Source organism: Sorghum bicolor, chromosome 8 (genome assembly GCF_000003195.3).
Source record: "Sorghum bicolor cultivar BTx623 chromosome 8, Sorghum_bicolor_NCBIv3, whole genome shotgun sequence".
NCBI lineage: Eukaryota > Viridiplantae > Streptophyta > Magnoliopsida > Poales > Poaceae > Sorghum > Sorghum bicolor.
In genome coordinates this window covers 18,056,012-18,074,377 of record NC_012877.2, presented here as the reverse complement: position 1 = coordinate 18,074,377, position 18,366 = coordinate 18,056,012, and the positions used below count along the sequence as shown (strand labels likewise).

At 48.8% G+C, this 18,366-nt stretch overlaps 1 pseudogene; it reads left to right on the top strand.

The window, feature by feature from the left end:
• Positions 3,469-7,256, top strand: LOC110437526 (annotated as a pseudogene).

Below are 18,366 nucleotides of genomic sequence, written 5' to 3'. Positions count from 1 at the left end.
CGCGACACTGAGAGACCGAGTGCGGGACGCCCTCCACATTGGGGTGAAGCGGGCGATGGCAGTTGTCTGCTCGGGCTTCTCCTATGACATGGAGGTGGTGTCCCACGGCTTCGTCACCGACATCTCCAAGACCGACGCGGAGAACGAAGAGAGGCTCCACGCCTTGATCAACGACGCGGAGTCTCCTGGAGAGAGACTGGCCAAGCTATTCGAGCCTGAGGTGCTTCCTCCGGAGACTAGTTCGGGCGGAGGCGAGGGTGGTGAGGACCATACCATGGACTGAGGCCTGCGAGCCTGCTCAGGGTGCCCGGGGCCCCTTGTATAATACTTTGTTAACTCTGTTTTTAAGTGACACAGTATTTTTTTGTAATTGTTGAATGTTTATTTGTCTTTCCGCTCGAGGTTCTTTTACTCCTCCTTATTCCTACGTTTGTATTCCTTGTTCGATCTTTCATCAAAAACAACCTCGATCACCTCAAGGGTAAGGAAGTGAGTAGAGTTTCCGTAGCCCGGGGGCGTAGGAGTTCTCAGGCTCGTTGTCCCTCGGCCTTTGAGGGGCTCGAGGTGCCTTGGCTACTCGAATCATGCAAGGTTTACTAAGTAAGAAAAGAAAATTTCTTGGCTTTTTCGACGTTTGGGGTGGGGTCGTCCCACTGGTAGCCCCCGAGGGGGGTGTTGACTATGATGGGTCATAGTCGGTGCCCCCTTCTATCGTCGAGATCATGACTTGTAAAGCCTTAGTACAAAAAGAAGTTGGATGCTCGAGGGAAGGACTTCATTTATTCATACATTCGTTTACAGGGTCTTGGTACAAAATATACGTAAGAACATAAGTTTTGAACTTCTAGGGGTAGAATCGACGTAGCTGTTCGATGTTCCATGCATTTGTGAAGACCGCCCCCTTCTCGTCCGCTAACTTGTATGTTCCTGGCTTCAAGACCTCGGCCACCACGTACGGGCCTTCCCATGGCGGGGTCAGCTTGTGACGTCCTTGGTTGCTCTGCCGTCGTCGTAGGACAAGGTCGCCCACGTTTAAGTCCCTCTTGCGTACGTGTTTGTCGTGGTAGCGTCGAAGTTTGTACTGGTATCTGGCAGAGTTGAGGAGGGCCTTGTCTCAAGCCTCCTCAAGCTGGTCGACCGCGTTCTCTTGAGCTTCCTATTCGACTGCTCGTTGTATGCCTTGAGTCGAGGAGATCCATACTCGAGGTCCGTTGGGAGCACGGCGTCAGAACCGTAGACCATGAAGAACGGGGTGTATTTGGTGGCCCGGCTTGGCGTCGTCCTCAAACTCCATAAGACCGAGGAAAGCTCCTCGACCCACTTCTTGCCGAATTTCTTCAGGCGATTGTAGATTCTTGGTTTGAGCCCCTGCAAGATCATGCCATTGGCACGCTCGACCTGGCCGTTAGTTCGAGGGTGAGCCACCGCGGACCAGTTCACACGGATGTGATGCTGATCACAGAAGTCCAAGAACTTTTTGCCGGTGAACTGGGTGCCGTTGTCGGTGATGATCACGTTAGGGATTCCGAATCGGTGTATGATGTCGGTGAAGAAGAGGACGGCTTGTTCGAAGCGGATATTGGTGATGGGTCGAGCCTCGATCCATTTGGAGAATTTGTCAACGGCCACGAGCAAGTGGGTGTAACCCCCTTTCGCCTTTTGTAATGGTCCCACTAAATCTGATGAGGACATCACTCCTTTGGATGCACACGATGATCCTACGTTGGATTTTCAAGGTCCAATCACAAGAGCTCGCGCGCGACAACTAAATTTACAGGTGAGCTCGTTCCTAAGCAAGTCTTTATATGATTTTGAGAATAGATTGCTACCTAATGATTATATTGTGCTTAGGAATCATGGAGAGGACCAGGGGATGCATAAGCGAGGGCTTGGAGGCGTGGAGGACCAGCAAGGGCGCCCAAGTCAAGGTGGAGGCCCAAACCAAGTCGACTTCGAGCCTGTTTCGGAGTCTAGGACAAGCGAGGAGTAAAACGGACGCCCAGGACGCATCCGGACTCCGTTTTCGACGATCCACCCATGGTTCGAAAGATAATTTCATAAGGAAACCAATGGCATTGGTTTGAGTTCCAAATTCCTTCTGAGTCATCAGGAAAACGTCAAAACAAGTCAGCATCCAGAATCTGTTCCAGTGCTGCGTCACCGTTTTTGGTCTGTTGGGCCGTGTATCGTCGTTGAGCCCATTAGGGGGGCGCGTCCAGGGGTGGCGACGACCCTTAGACCTCTATAACCAGCCGCCGCCACTCTCGTTAGGTTTTGGGTTTTGCTTAGATTATTCTGTCAAGAACAGTTTCGCCGCCGCGTCAGTTTGTGAGACCCCAACTCGTGAGATTAATCATTCATCTGCAATTTGGTTGCATTCTTTCTTGTTCTTGCTTGTGTTCTTCGATTTGCAGGCAAAGGACTCAGCCTTCTTGGTGAGGTCGACCGTGCATCAACGGTTGATAACCAGAGGAGACGTGGTGCTGCGATTGCGGGGTTTCAGGACCGAGTTGTTCGGAAGCCGGATCAAATTGTGTCGCGACTCCACCAAATCGAGAGTTATCAGAACCTTTCGGAAGATCAGGAACCCTAGTTCACATCAAGTGGTAATCAGAGCCTCAGGTTTACCGTCAGGTTCGCCCTTATCCTAGTTTAGTTGTGTTTCACTTTGTCCTAAAAATCCAAAAAATAGCCCTACAAAAATACTTGTGTTCATCTTTGTTTTCCCCAAGTCCTATCACCCGTTGTGGCCGTGCAATAATTTTATTTCAGTTTGCTTTATTGAACAATCGTCCCTCGTTATGTCATTGTGTTCGTTGGTTTAGATAAGTCTAGGTCTGGTTTGTTGACGTCCATCAGTTTGATCACATCTTTATTTTTATTTTTTTTGACGGCTGTAGATTTGGGCTCAGTTTCTTTTGCCGTGGGTTACAAATCAGTTAGTTGCGTATCAGGTACTTTGTACATTGCGGCATATTCTGTAAAAAGAAAAAGAAAGAGCCACACACAAAAAAAGTAAAAGGCAACGAGCTGCATAAAAAAAAGAGAGAGTAAAAGCCGCAGCAAAAAAAAGTGAAAAGAATTTCAGAAGTGCTTGCATCCTTTGAGTCTCCACGCCGAGTTGTATTGTTGCTTGCTTGAACTAGGTCCTGGATAAGTTTAGGCCGGCGACATAGACTAGCTTGGGACTACTTTTCAATCTTGCAATTTCTGAATTAAATTATTGCTATTCCTTGCTACTATATTTTAAGCCTTCCTAGAGCTCCACATATTGCTTCTAGACAACACAAGTTTTGACCCCGTAATCTCAGCGCTACGTCTTCTAGGTATCCGTGCCTTGCTGGTAAGAACCGGTCGGAACTTGTTAAGGTGTTCCATTTGCTGTGATTTTTGAGGCACCACTCCACCTGAGTAGTAGGGTTATTAGGGATAATTTTCACTGTTTGTTGCTTGTGTTTTGTGTCTACAATGGCAGGTGACGACGGAGAAGGTAATTCACCCAAAGAGTTTTCAGAGTGTGTCAGCCAAGAGCAACTACAATCGGTTTTAACCAATGCTCAGAAAGATATGAACGAGACAGTAACAAAGGCTGTAACTGCAGCACTCATTGACCTCAAGATCGGCAACACCCTTGAGAGATTGGACAAACGACTGTCTGCTCTAACTGATAGGGTAACTGCCTTAGAAGCCAGGCCACCACCCGAAGAAGATATTGATGGCAGCGACGCTGGTGATGAGGTATATGATGCCGATGGTAAGATTGATCGAGCAGCGACAATGAGAAACAGATTACGTCATCGTCTTCACACAAACACCACAGGTATGGGTGGCCATCGAGGTAATCGTACTCATGCTCCCGATGATCCTTATGCTAAGGTTAAATTTACAATACCTTCCTTTTCGGGACATTATGATGCTGAGGAATACCTTGATTGGGAGATGACAGTAGAGCAAAAATTTAGTGCCCACCTTGTGCCTGAGCAACATCACATTAGACAAGCCACTAGTGAATTTAAAGATTTTGCTATCATTTGGTGGACTGGTTTAGTTGCAGATAATTGCCAACCTAGAACTTGGGAAGAACTTAAGGTTGCTATGCGTGATAGATTTGTGCCTCCATCATATCATAGAGACCTACGTAAGAGACTGATGCGTTTAGAACAGGGAGATAAAACCGTGCAGAATTACTATGGTGAGCTCCAAAAAGGTTTGATGCGTTGTGGCATAGTAGAGGGACCCGAGGATTCGATTGTTCGTTTTTATGCAGGTTTGAGGGAGGAAATTCAGGACATAGTTGATTATAAGGAATTTAACACTATCAACCAGTTGTTTCAGTTTGCTATGCTTGCAGAGAAGGAGTTGCAGGGGCGTGAAAAGCAGGGCAAGAGCAAGGGTGGTACCTCATACACACCGCGCATGGGGCCATCTTCCGGGCTTCCCAAGGCATCCTCTTTTCGGGCGCCTCTACCAGCAAGCAAGCGGACGCCTTCTTCCCAACCTTCCGGGTCAGGTAAAAATTCTGTGCAGGAACCTTCGAAGAGTGCATCCTCCATTGCCTCAACGGGACGCACTTCTGGCATTCAGTGCCACCGCTGCCATGGATATGGACATGTGCAAAAAGACTATCCAAGTAAGCGGGCATACATTGCTACAGAAGATGGGTACATCAGTACCTCTAACGTTGAAGATGATGAAGAAGAAGAACCTATTCAGGGAGACGGCGAGGTCTTTGGTAGCGGGGACACATCAGCCTACATGAGCGTCATTGTGCAGCGAGTGCTCAGCGCACAAGTACAACAACCTGAGAAGCTACAACGCCACAGAATGTTTCCAAATTGTACTTGTCATCAACAACCGGTGAGCACGTGTCATCATTGATGGGGGTAGCCGCAATAATTTGGTGAGTTCAGATTTGATCAAGAAGCTTGGTTTGACCACGCGCCCACAGCCCCATCCGTACCATATTCAGTGGTTGAATGATTCTGGTAAGGCTAAGGTAACAAAAACTTGCAGAGTTTCTTTTTCCATTGGTACCTATGTTGATTCTGTTGATTGTGATGTAGTACCTATGGAAGCTTGTTCACTTTTATTGGGTCGTCCTTGGGAATTTGATAATGATGCTATACACCATGGTAGAAGTAACACATACACTTTTGTTCATAAAGGAAAGAAAATTACTTTGGTACCAATGACCCCTGCTGAAATTGTACAGGCTGATAAAGAACGAGCTGCTAGTTTGCATGATGTTAAATCTGAAAATCAGCAGGTTGTTAATTCTGTTTACCCACCTAAAAATGATAAGTCGACACCTAATTCTAAGGCCGAGGGAATTAAATTGAAGGGTGCAGTTATGCTTGCAATAAAAAGTGACCTTGCTGAAATTTCTGATGATGATATTTGCTACAGTTTGGCTTGCAAACGAGTCTTGTTTTCGCTTGATGATAATGTTGGCTCGATACCTCCTGTTGTCACTAACCTTTTGCAGGAGTATGAGGATGTTTTTCCAGCTGAGATACCCCCGGGGCTGCCACCTATGAGAGGAATAGAGCATCAAATTGATTTGATCCCGGGAGCAACATTGCCAAACCGAGCTGCTTATCGAACCAACCCCGAGGAGACTAAGGAAATTCAGCGACAAGTCCAAGACCTTTTGGACCGTGGGTATGTACGAGAAAGCCTTAGTCCTTGTGCCGTTCCTGTGATTTTGGTTCCTAAGAAAGATGGTTCATGGCGTATGTGTGTTGATTGTAGAGCCATTAATAATATTACTATTCGATATCGTCATCCTATTCCTAGGCTTGATGACATGCTTGATGAGTTATGTGGCTCTGTAATTTTCACAAAGGTTGACTTGCGAGTGGCTACCACCAAATTAGAATGAAACTTGGCGATGAATGGAAAACAGCTTTCAAAACTAAATTTGGATTATATGAGTGGTTAGTAATGCCTTTTGGTTTAACTAATGCACCTAGTACTTTCATGAGATTGATGAATGAAGTTTTAAGAGCTTTTATTGGGCGATTTGTGGTGGTTTACTTTGATGATATATTGATTTATAGCAAGTCTTTGGATGAACATATGGATCACTTACGTGCTGTTTTTAATGCTTTACGTGATGCACATTTATTTGGTAACCTTGAGAAGTGCATCTTTTGCACGGATCGAGTCTCTTTTCTTGGCTATGTTGTTACTCCACAGGGAATTCAAGTGGATGAGCTAAAAATTGAAGCCATAAAGAGCTGGCCGGTTCCCCAAACCATCACACAGGTACGAAGCTTTCTTGGTCTTGCATGTTTCTATCGTCGCTTCGTCAAGGATTTTAGCGCCATTGCTGCCCCCTTGCACGAGTTGACAAAGAAAGGTGTGGTGTTCAAATGGGGTAAGGCACAAGAGGAGTCCTTTGACACTTTGAAGGACAAGCTTACACACGCACCATTGCTACAACTTCCAAACTTTGGTAAGACTTTTGAGCTAGAATGTGATGCTAGTGGCGTTGGCATTGGAGGTGTGTTGATGCAAGAAGGTAAGCCCGTTGCATACTTTAGCGAAAAATTGCATGGCCCTGTTCTTAATTACTCAACGTATGATAAGGAATTGTACGCACTTGTACGTTCTTTAGAGACGTGGCGTCATTATTTGTGGCCTAAGGAATTTGTTATACATTCAGATCATGAATCGCTTAAGTATCTTCGATCTCAAAATAATCTAAATCGTAGACATGCTAAGTGGGTTGAGTTTATTGAATCTTTTCCTTATATTATCAAACACAAGAAAGGAAAGGATAATATAATTGCTGATGCTTTGTCACGATGATATGCTTTACTGTCCCAACTTGATTGTAGAATTTTTGGGCTTGAATCAATAAAAGAACAATATGTGTTTGATCCTGATTTTAAAGATGTGTTGCTGAATTGTAAAGAGGGTCGTACATGGAACAAGTTTGTGATCAATGATGGATTTGTGTTTAGAGCTAACCGTCTGTGCATTCCAGTCGGTTCCGTTCGTCTGTTGTTGTTGCAGGAAGCGCACGGAGGAGGACTGATGGGCCATTTTGGTGCTAAGAAGACGGTGGATATTTTGGCCACACACTTCTTTTGGCCACAGATGAGGAGAGACGTTGAGCGGTTCGTGGCACGCTGCACCACATGTCAAAAAGCTAAGTCTCGCCTAAATCCACATGGTTTGTATATGCCTCTTCCTGTTCCTTCTATTCCTTGGGCAGATATTTCGATGGACTTTGTTTTGGGATTGCCTAGGACTAAGAGGGGGAGGGATAGCATTTTTGTTGTTGTGGATCGATTCTCTAAGATGGCACATTTTATACCATGTCATAAAAGTGATGATGCCATTTATATTGCTGACCTTTTTTTCAAAGAGATTGTTCGCTTGCATGGTATGCCTTCTACTATTGTTTCAGATCGCGATGCTAAATTCTTGAGTTACTTTTGGCGTACTCTATGGAACAAGTGGCACATTTTATACCATGTCATAAAAGTGATGATGCCATTTATATTGCTGACCTTTTTTTCAAAGAGATTGTTCGCTTGCATGGTATGCCTTCTACTATTGTTTCAGATCGCGATGCTAAATTCTTGAGTTACTTTTGGCGTACTCTATGGAACAAGTTGGGTACAAAACTGTTGTTTTCAACAACTTGTCACCCACAAACCGATGGACAAACGGAGGTAGTGAACCGTACTTTGGGCACCATGTTGAGAGCTGTTTTGAAGAAAAATTTGAAGATGTGGGAAGAATGTTTGCCTCATGTGGAGTTTGCTTACAATCGGGCAACACATTCTACCACGAAGGTAAGTCCTTTTCAGGTAGTGTATGGTTTTAACCCCTGTGCTCCCATTGATCTTTTGCCTTTACCTACCAATGAAAGAACACATAGTGATGCTAGTGCACGTGCTGAATTTATTCGTAAGTTGCATGCAACCACTAAAGAAAATATTGAAAAGATGAATGAAAAGTATAGAATTGCTGGTAGTGAAGGTAGAAAAGAGGTTAAACTTGAACCGGGTGATTTAGTATGGTTACATTTGCGAAAAGATAGGTTTCCAGAGCTGCGTAAGTCAAAATTAATGCCAAGAGCTGCTGGTCCTTATAAAATTATTGAGAAAATAAATGACAATGCATACAAACTTGAGTTGCCACCCGAGTTCGGGGTTAGTCCTTCTTTCAACATTTCAGATTTGAAGCCATATTTGGGAGAAGAAGATGACCTTGAGTCGAGGATGACTCCAATTCAAGAGGGGGAGGATGATGAGGACATCACTCCTTCGGATGCACACGATGATCCTACGCTGGATTTTCAAGGTCCAATCACAAGAGCTCGCGCGCGACAACTAAATTTACAGGTGAGCTCGTTCGTAAGCAAGTCTTTATATGATTTTGAGAATAGATTGCTACCTAATGATTATATTGTGCCTTAGGAATCATGGAGAGGACCAGGGGATGCATAAGGGAGGGCTTGGAGGCGTGGAGGACCAGCAAGGGCGCCCAAGTCAAGCTGGAGGCCCAAACCAAGTCGACTTCGAGCCTGTTTCAGATCCAGGACCAGCTAGGAGTAAAACGGACGCCCAGGACGCATCCGGACTCCGTTTTCGACGATCCACCCATGGTTGGAAAGATAATTTCATAAGGAAACCAATGGCATTGGTTTGAGGTCCAAATTCCTTCTGAGTCATCGGGAAACGTCAAAACAAGTCAGCGTCCAGAATCTGTTCCAGTGCTGCGTCACCGTTGGGCCGTGTATCGTCGTTGAGCCCATTAGGTGGGCGCGTCCAGGGGTGGCGACGACCCTTAGACCTCTATTACCAGCCGTCGCCACTCTCGTTAGGTTTTGGGTTTTGCTTAGATTATTCTGTCAAGAATAGTTTCGCCGCCGCGTCGGTTTGTGAGACCCCAACTCGTGAGATTAATCATTCATCTGCAATTTGGTTGCATTCTTTCTTGTTCTTGCTTGTGTTCTTCGATTTGCAGGCAAAGGACTCAGCCTTCTTGGCGAGGTCGACCGTGCATCAACGGTCGATAACCAGAGGAGACGTGGTGCTGCGATTGCGGGGTTTCAGGACCGAGTTGTTCGGAAGCCGGATTGAATTGTGTCGTGACTCCACCAAATCGAGAGTTATCAGAACCTTTCAGAAGATCAGGAACCCTAGTTCACATCAAAATCAAGCCCCCATACCGCAAACGGCCAGGTGATGGGGATCATCTGAAGAGCGTGGGTGGGCAGATGCGTCTGTTTGGCGTAGAATTGGCACCCATGACATGAACGTACGAGCTCGATGGCATCTACCACGGCCGTTGGCCAGTAGAAACCTTGTCGAAAGGCGTTTCCTACGAGGGTCCGTGGAGCAGCATGGTGGCCGCAAGCCCCCAAGTGTATGTCCTCGAGGAGTTTTCGGCCTTCTTCTACGGTGATGCAACGCTGCAAGACCCCCGTCGGGCTTCGTCGGTATAGCTCATTGCCTTCGCCATAAATCACATATGACTTGGCCCGTCGAGCGATACGGCGGGCCTCAGATCGATCTTCTGGCAGCTCGCAATGGATTAGGCAGTCGAGGAACGGTGTACGCCAGTCGAACGGTCGACCAGGTCGCTGCTCTACCTCCATCACATCTGCTGCCATCAGCAGTGCATCGACGGTGTCGGTTGGCTGGGCGGGAGCGGCATCGACGCCAGCCCTCGGGCCCAAGTCGACGGATGGCTCGTGAAGATCTCTTGAGAACGCATCAGGTGGCACCGTGCCTCGAGTCGATGCGATCTTGGCGACCTCGTCGGCTGCCTCGTTGTAGCGTCGGGCGACATGGACGAGCTCGAGACCATGGAACTTGTCCTCGAGTCGACGAACTTCTTTGCAGTACGCCTCCATTTTCGGGTCATGGCAGCTCGAAGTCTTCATCACCTGGTCGATGACGAGTTGGGAGTCACCTCGGACGTCGAGGCGTCGGACTCCTAGCTCGATGGTGATTTTGAGACCGTTGACGAGGGCCTCGTATTCCGCGACATTGTTAGATGCGGCAAAATGAATCCTGATAACATACCTCATATGGACGCCCAAGGGTGAGATGAACAGCAGGCCGGCTCCGGGCCCTGTTTTCATGAGTGACCCATCAAAATACATCGTCCACAGTTCCGCCTGGACCTGAGTCGGGAGAAGCTGGGAGTCTGTCCACTCCGCGACGAAGTCTACCAGGGCATGTGACTTGATAGCCTTGCGAGGCGCATAAGTGAGCGTCTCACTCATGAGCTCGACCGACCATTTAGCTATTCTTCACGTGGCCTCCTTGCTCTGGATTATCTCGCCTAAGGGGAAGGACGAGACCACCGTGATGGGGTGGCCGAGAAAGTAGTGTTGCAGCTTACGGCGGGCAAGGATTACGGCGTAGATCAGCTTCTGGATTTGGGGATAACGTGCCTTGGTCTCCGAAAGCACTTCGCTGACGAAATAGACCGGCCTCTGGACTGGTAGCGCATGTCCCTCCTCCTGCCTTTCGACCACCACTGCTGCGCTGACGACCTAGGTCGTCGACGCCACGTAGAGGAGCAGCGGTTCTGCAGGTTGAGGTGGGACCAGGACTGGTGCTGAGGTCAGCGTCTTCTTCAGCTTTTCGAGCGCTTCCTCGGCCTCGGGGTCCAAGAAAAGCGCTCGGTCTTCCTCAGAAGTCGATATAACGGCAACGCCTTTTCTCCTAGTCTTGAGATGAAACGGCTCAGAGCCGCCAGGCATCCCATAACTCTTTGCACACCCTTGATGTCCCGGATCGGCCCCATTCTTGTGATGGCCGAGACTTTCTCGGGGTTAGCCTTGATGCCGCGCTGCGAAACAATGTAGCCCAAGAGCATGCCTCGAGGCACGCCGAAAACGCATTTCTCGGGATTGAGCTTGATCTGGTTGGTGCGTAAGCAGCTAAAAGTGATCTCGAGGTCCTAGATCAGGTCCCCTCGCTGCTTTGATTTGACAACAATGTCGTCGACGTAGGCCTCGACCGTCGACCCTATGTGTTCGCCAAATACGTGGAGCATGCAACGTTGGTACGTGGCTCCCGCGTTTCGAAGCCCAAATGGCATGGTCACATAGCAATACATCCCAAAAGGTGTGATGAAAGAGGTCGCGAGCTGGTCGGACTCTTTCATCTTTATTTGATGATAACCAGAATATGCATCGTGGAAAGAAAGGGTTTCACATCCCGTAGTAGAATCGACAATCTGGTCAATGCGTGGTAATGGAAAAGGAACTTTCGGACATGCTTTATTTAGACTTATATAATCGACACACATCCTCATTTTCCCATTCTTTTTCTTAACTAATACAGGGTTTGCTAACCAGTCGGGATGATGAACCTCCTTGATGAATCCGGCCGTCAAAAGCTTGTGGACCTCCTCGCCAATGATCTTGCGCTTCTCCTCGTCGAATCGGCGCAACCGTTGCTTCACTGGCTTGGAACCGGCTCGAATCTCCAAGGAGTGCTCGGCGACTTCCCTCGGTATGCCTGGCATGTCCGAGGGACTCCATGCAAACATGTCGGCGTTCGCACGGAGAAAGTCGACGAGCACAGCTTCCTATTTGGGGTCGAGGTCAGCGCTGATCGTCAGCACCTTGCCATCGGAGTTGTTGGGGTCGAGCGGGATCTTCTTGGTTCCTTCCGCTGGCTCGAAGCTGCCCGCGTGGTGCTTGGGCTCTGGAGCCTCAGCGGCCAGGGCCTCGAGCTTTGCGACGAGCTCGGTGGAGTTCTCGACCGCCTCCCCGTACTCGACGCACTCGACGTCACACTTGTAAGCGTGCTCGAAGGAGGAGCTGACGGTGATTACGCCTTTGGGTCCAGGCATCTTCAGCTTCAAGTAGGTGTAGTTGGGTATGGCCATGAACTTGGCGTAGCCCGGGTGCCCGATGATGGCTTGGTACGTGCCCCGGAACCCGACCACCTCAAAGGTGAGGGTCTCCTTCCTAAAGTTGGCCGTCGTGCCAAAGCAGACCGGTAGGTCAATTCGACCTACTAGCAGTGCCTTTTTTCCTGGCACGACGCCATGGAAACCGCCGGCGCTTGGCTGGAGCCGTCCCCTATCGATGCCGAGGAGGTCGAGGGTCTCGAGATAGATGATGTTGAGGCTGCTGCCTCCGTCCATTAGCACCTTAGAGAGCCGGGTGTTGATGATGATAGGGTCGACGACGAGCGGGTAGACGCCTGGGGCGACTACCTTGTCGGGGTGGTCCTCTCGATCGAAAGTAATGGGGGTGCTCGACCAGTTGAGGTATTGGGGCACCGCCATTCTTGCCGCGAAGACCTCACGGCGTTCCCTTTTGCGCTGCCTCGTGGTCAGCTGTGTCGAAGGCCCACCATAGATCATGTAGCAGTCGTGGACGGTGGGGAAGCCGTCGTCGTCCTTGTTGCCCTCTTTGTCACCGCCCTTCTCTTTCTTCGAGTCGTCACGCTCATCACTTTTGAACCCTAGACCGTCGAAATGCCTTTTCAGCATTCGACAGTCCTTGAGCTTGTGGTTGGCGCCTCCCTTATGGTAAGGGCACGGCTCTTCGAGCATCTTGTCGAAGATACCTCCGTCTTGGGGGCCTCTAGGCTTCTTCCGCTCCATGGCAGCGATGAGATCGTCGTCGAAGTTCTCCTGCTTGTACTGCCGCACTTTCTGCTTCTTCTTGTTCTTCTTGAGCCCTCGACTGGGGGTTCCATCTTCATTGACAGGCCGCTTGCCTTTCCCCCCTTCACAGCTGAAGAAGGCGCCGACTGCCTCCTCCCCTGCCGCGTAGTTTGCCACTACGTCCATCAACTCATCGACGGTCTGAGGGCGATTTCGGCCCAGTTCCCGCACTAAGTCTCGACTGGTGGTACCAGAGACAAAGGCCAGGATGACGTCATGGTCAGGGATGTGTGGCAGCTCGGTGCGCTGCTTTGAGAAGCGTCGAGCATACTCTCGAAGAGTTTCTCCTGACTTCTGCTTGCATTTGCTGAGGTCCCACGAGTTCCCGGGTCGTATGTAGGTTCCTTTGAAATTACCCTCGAAAACTTTAACCAAGTCGACCCAGTCGTGAATCTGATTTGCTGGAAGTTCTTCGAGCCATCGACGGGCGGTGTCGGAGAGGAAGAGGGGTAGTTGTCTGATGATGGCTCGATCATCACCTCGAGCGCCACCTAGCTGACAGGCCAGCCTAAAATCGGCCAGCCATAACTCTGGTTTGGTCTCACCATTGTAATTCGCGATGCTGGTCGGGGGTCGGAATGGACTGGGCAGGGGCGTGCTGCGGATCGCCCTGCTGAACACCCGTGGGCCCGGTGGCTCGGGGGCCACCCGGTCCTCGTCACTGTCGTATCTCCCACCGCGATGTGCGCTGTAACCTCGCTCTTCCGCGTCTCCGTGGCGGCGGCGTCGATTTTCTTCGATGTCATGCCGCGCGTCGTGTCGACGCTGATTGTCGACAGGGAGAACGAGGGCGGTCTTTCTACCTCGAGGGGGAGGCTGTTGATGGACTGACACCTCCTTTTCGTTTTGAGGCGGCTCGTCGCGCTTTTCAGTGGCAGCTCCTCGTCGTCGAGAAGCTGAGCTTTCGGCTTGTTGAACTGTCGCCACCTGGAGCAGGGTCTGTACCTCATCTCGAATGCGCCGAGCCTGGGAGTTCGATGGCTCTGGCATGTTGCGCAGTAGCATCGTCGCCGCCACTACGTTTTGGCCCGCTCGAGGGAAACGGCTGACAGGCTGCTCTGGCTCCGCGTCGCCGATGATTTGTCGATGTACCTCTCGAGCACGTCTTCGGACACTTCCGCCCGGCGGGTACGGCAGGTCTTGCTCGAGGATTTGCTCAAGCAGGACGAGGCGCTCACGGTCTTCGTCAAGCTTCATCTTGAGCTCTCGTAGCTGTGCAAGCTGCGCAGCTTTGTCTTCCTGCGGTGGGGGGTCGACCTGTCCATCGTTCCCAGGCGTCCTGGGGTCTTCTCGTGCTGCAGCGGGGCTCGACCGCCCGCTGCAGCATCCCGCGTCTCGTCGGTAGTTTCTACTGCCCCGTCGACGTGGTAGCATTCCCTCGTAGGGTCGTAGCTATCAGTCTCGGAGTTGGAGTCTAGCTCGGCAGCGTAGAAGCATCTACGTCCTTCCTCCAGCAGCCGTTGCCTGAGTGAGGTGATCGTGTATCGCCCAGGGCCTAGGCGGCGGAGGCCTCGCACCTGGGAGAGATCCGGCAGTTCGGACGTCGGCCGCAGTGTCTCAGAGTCTCGTGGGAGGACCATTGGTCTCTCTACGTACGTCTAAGCATTTGGGCATATTGTTCTGGCGAGCGACGCCGCGGCGTTGTCCAATCTGAATGGCAGTGCCCTTCTTGGAGTGACCAACCCGTGTGGAAGTAGCTCAACAGCGGTGGGAGAGGGTGCGCGAGACGCGTCCCCTCCCGTCGTCGCGCGGTGCTGAGCCATCGTGTCCGCAGTTCCGGCACATGGTGTTGCCGGCTTGCGGTCCGCCTCCTGCCTCGCACGAGTTGCCGGTCGTGATGAGGCAGAGGGGCAACGGTGGTGTTGTCCGCGCCTCTTCTTGGGCGGGGAGGCGTGGTGGCGAGGGCGTCTCGGGGCCCTCAACCATGCTGGCGCAACACGGGCTCCTCCCGGTCCTTTGACTGAGAGCAAGATCATGTCGTAGCCGGAGCCCGTAGACATGAACTCGAGACTCCCAAACCAAATCACCGTGGAGCGCGGAATCGGCGAAGCAAGAGCTGCCATCTGGAAAGGAGTGGGAAACCGATGAAAAAACACGCAGGACCCCTACCTGGCGCGCCAACTGTCGGTGTTTTCCCCACGGGGGGTTACACCAACGAGTAAATTTGTATGCGTGCTCCCTTTCCCAGATGGTGATGCAAGATGACACGGAGGTTTATCCTGGTTCGGGCAAGAGAAGGCCCTACGTCCATCGGGGGAGGAGAGTTTGTATTATCTCGCACCTAAGTGCTTGTACAGGGGTGAATACAAGCGTGGTATGAAGTATGGGAGTTCTACTGCGTATGGGCGTAGTGTTCCTGTCTGTTCTATTCCTGAATCCCTCCTTTTATAGCTCCAAGGAGAGACTTAGGGTACATGCGTAGATGTTAGAGTAGGGGTCGATAGCAGCATGGAGCGCTGACCTACTCGAGGCTTCCGTACGGCATGGCCTCGAGCCGTCCCATCTTGATAGCCTGGTGATGATTACGCGTGCTCCTGCGTTCTGCCCTGCACGCCGCCTCGCGCTGGTTCTGAGGTCGCACGCTTGTACCGTATGGCGGCAGATCCGGCGGGGTAGTTATGGTGTTGTCAGTCGACGCCCAACTCGTCCCTAGGAAGGAACCCTGTTCGGTCGAGGGTCGGACACCGTGTAATGTGCTGATATCTGGAGCGCTGACCTTGGATGTCTCGAGGGGGTCCCGATTAGACGTTTCATCCTTGTTTGTGGCGTCCTGACACGCCCTGGGTCGTTCGGTGGGGAAGGCTGCAAAAAGAACGATGGGACGGGTGCCTGTTTCCTATCACGCTTCCCGTGACCAGTGTGTTAGGTGGGAAAACGGCAGGGGCATTAAATGCCCTGGCTCTCGTGCGCGCGTCAGGCGGCGGACAGTGTCCTTGCGCTCGACGCTTCCCGACTCGCTCGAGCCTGTTTCCGTATTCGACGGCAGCTAGCACTCGACCCTTGATCGATTCGCTCGACCTTATTTCCGTCTTCGAGGCTGCGGTCGTCGATGGCTGCGTATATGTACGGCCAGAGCGTCGAGACGAGGGCCTCGTCCTGCGTACGGATAGTTTCGTTACGTGCACCGGTGAGGGTACCCCTTATTGATACCCTCGACAGGTACGCTGTCATTTCAATAGTAATCATATAATTGATTTGGAGCACAAGAAGAAGGCAGCGTACCCATCACTACATGAAGAAGATTGTTGTAGATGGATGAGCCGACTATGAAGGAGAGGTTTCAAGATTCAAAGATCGATACCCCGACGAGGAAAACACCGTCGAAGAGGAGGTACCAGCAGAAGAACAGTAGTGATTCTAGGCACTCTCTCTCCAAGTCACCATCACCTACAAGACAGTTATGGAAACCACAGCTAAATTCAAAATCAATTCCTGCATAGGACATAGCACCTGTGGCGCCGTCTGATGCGCTCCTCAATCATTGAGCGGACAAGAAGGTTCTGTTCGAAGGACTTAAAATCACCGAACGCCGCGCCGAGAGGTGATTTGGTATTTATCTGCATTTTCTTTTAGCATATTTACTTTTCTTAACTGTATTAGTAGTTATATCTTTACTTTACTATATCTACATTAGAAAAAGAAAATCAAAAAATATATGTTTTGCATTGCATCTAAAAAATTCTAAGCCCCATGTATTTAATGTATGATGCAACAACTCACACATTTATCTAATGTGGTGGCTTAAAAATAAAATTCAGCATATTTATTTTTCTGTCTGCATACAATAAATATAAAAATATATTGATCCTGCTAAAAGATAAATGGGTATAAGAAAGTTCTAGACTCCCAAAGCTTAGAGATTTGTCACTAACGCAGTAACGCTTAATCAATTCCACAAGCTTTGTTGTCTATTTGAGTTTCACAAGCTTTAAAGGATCAAGAAGAGCTAACAGGCAGGAGGACGTCTTGTCCCCTATCAGAGTGTTGTCCATATCAGGCAAGTACTATTTTTAACAACAAGTACCCACGACACTCTAGGAGGATCAGTATGCCTTTACTATCCATGAGCAACCTCAGTAGACCATGTCAACATCCAGCTTGGGGGAGAGCAACCCCTGTATATCGAGCTAACTATTCCTCACGATTAGTATGCCTTCACTATCCATGAGCAACCTCAGTAGACCATGTCAACATCCAGCTTGGGGGAGATCAACCCCTGTATATCGAGCTAACTATTCCTCACTTTTCTATTTATTACTAGTGGATAAAACTAAAAAGATGAATAACCTTAGAAACCCAATAAAAATCTCTTTATCTTTCATAATTAGTTTTGCTAGCTAAGGAGAGCTCTTAATGAATCTGTTGCTAAAATGAACCTCTAGAACACACTCTTATATGGAGATAATGAATAGTTGCTCTGCCGTAGTTCCTTGCAAGTACCTTGTTTTCAACCTTGTACTCTCCCGAGTTTTGGATACAACTATTTAGACTTAAGATTTTCTCTAAGCCTAAAACTTGCGGGTAGTGAATGCTTGATGATCTAAATCTAGGTAGTTGACAAGGTAGTTGACAGATATGATATGGGAAGGTTTTGAGCTACTGTCAATCTTGTTCCTAGATATGCTAGAGTTTTGGAGAATTTAATTTTAAAATTTTAAAATTGCTACATGATGAGTTCCTTTATGACGAGAGTTCAAAATTCCTACCACAGTCAAATACTCATGCTTAGTAGATTAGAAAAGCCTCCCACTTATATTTCATCCTATAAGCATTGAGGGTAGTTAAGATGTGTTGACCCTAAGGAACTAGTCATGCAGTTAAAGTCAATAATATGTGCTCGCTATTCATTGATCTTAGCTACTTCTGTCCTCACAAGTATGCAACCACTACATATTCTCCTTGTGCTACTTCTGTTCCTAGAAGTACCACTCACATATACTCACTACCTATGTTGCTCCTACCCTGGGAATACGCATTCCTCCATCCCACATCCACTCAGAAAATGTTCTACTCCTACACTAGGATAGGACACCCAAAAATATTCATTGCCATTATGTCTTTTTCTACTTATCAAATAAAGCTCAAGTTATTTCAGTTGATACTCCCTACTACTATTAGTGCATTAAAATAATTGGCTATTAAAAAAAGAGAAAAGAAAAGAAAGAGGACAAAAGTCCAAAAAGAAATAAAAAGTATCCAAGTCCTTATCTTCAGATTAAGGAAGTATGTTATCCCCAAGGAGAAATTGTAAAATTAGATTTTCACCATCAATCACCAGCCCTCATTTTCACCATCATTCTTAGTACTCATTTCATCCACTGCACTCACATGCACATATGACTTGATTGTATAACTAGTTTCTCTAGATCCACGATTTAACTATGCAGTACATGCAAGTAAGTTTGAATTATCTCCCCCACCTATAAGCTCCACATAAGCCTATTAGAAGTAGGGTCAGAGAGAGAAGGCAACTATGCCTTAGTTATACAAATACCACATATTCTGAGAGAAGAGAGAAGGTATACCTTACACTTGCCTTGGAGAGGATCCAAAAATACCACATATGAGAGACTTGAAATGGTCATACAAGGAATCTCTGAGTTTTATTTAAAAACCTTGCAAAAACTCCGGAATAATAGTTGATCAAAGAGCAAGAAACATAGCGCTTGACTTAACCATTTTGTCTTTCAACTACTCAAGACCTAA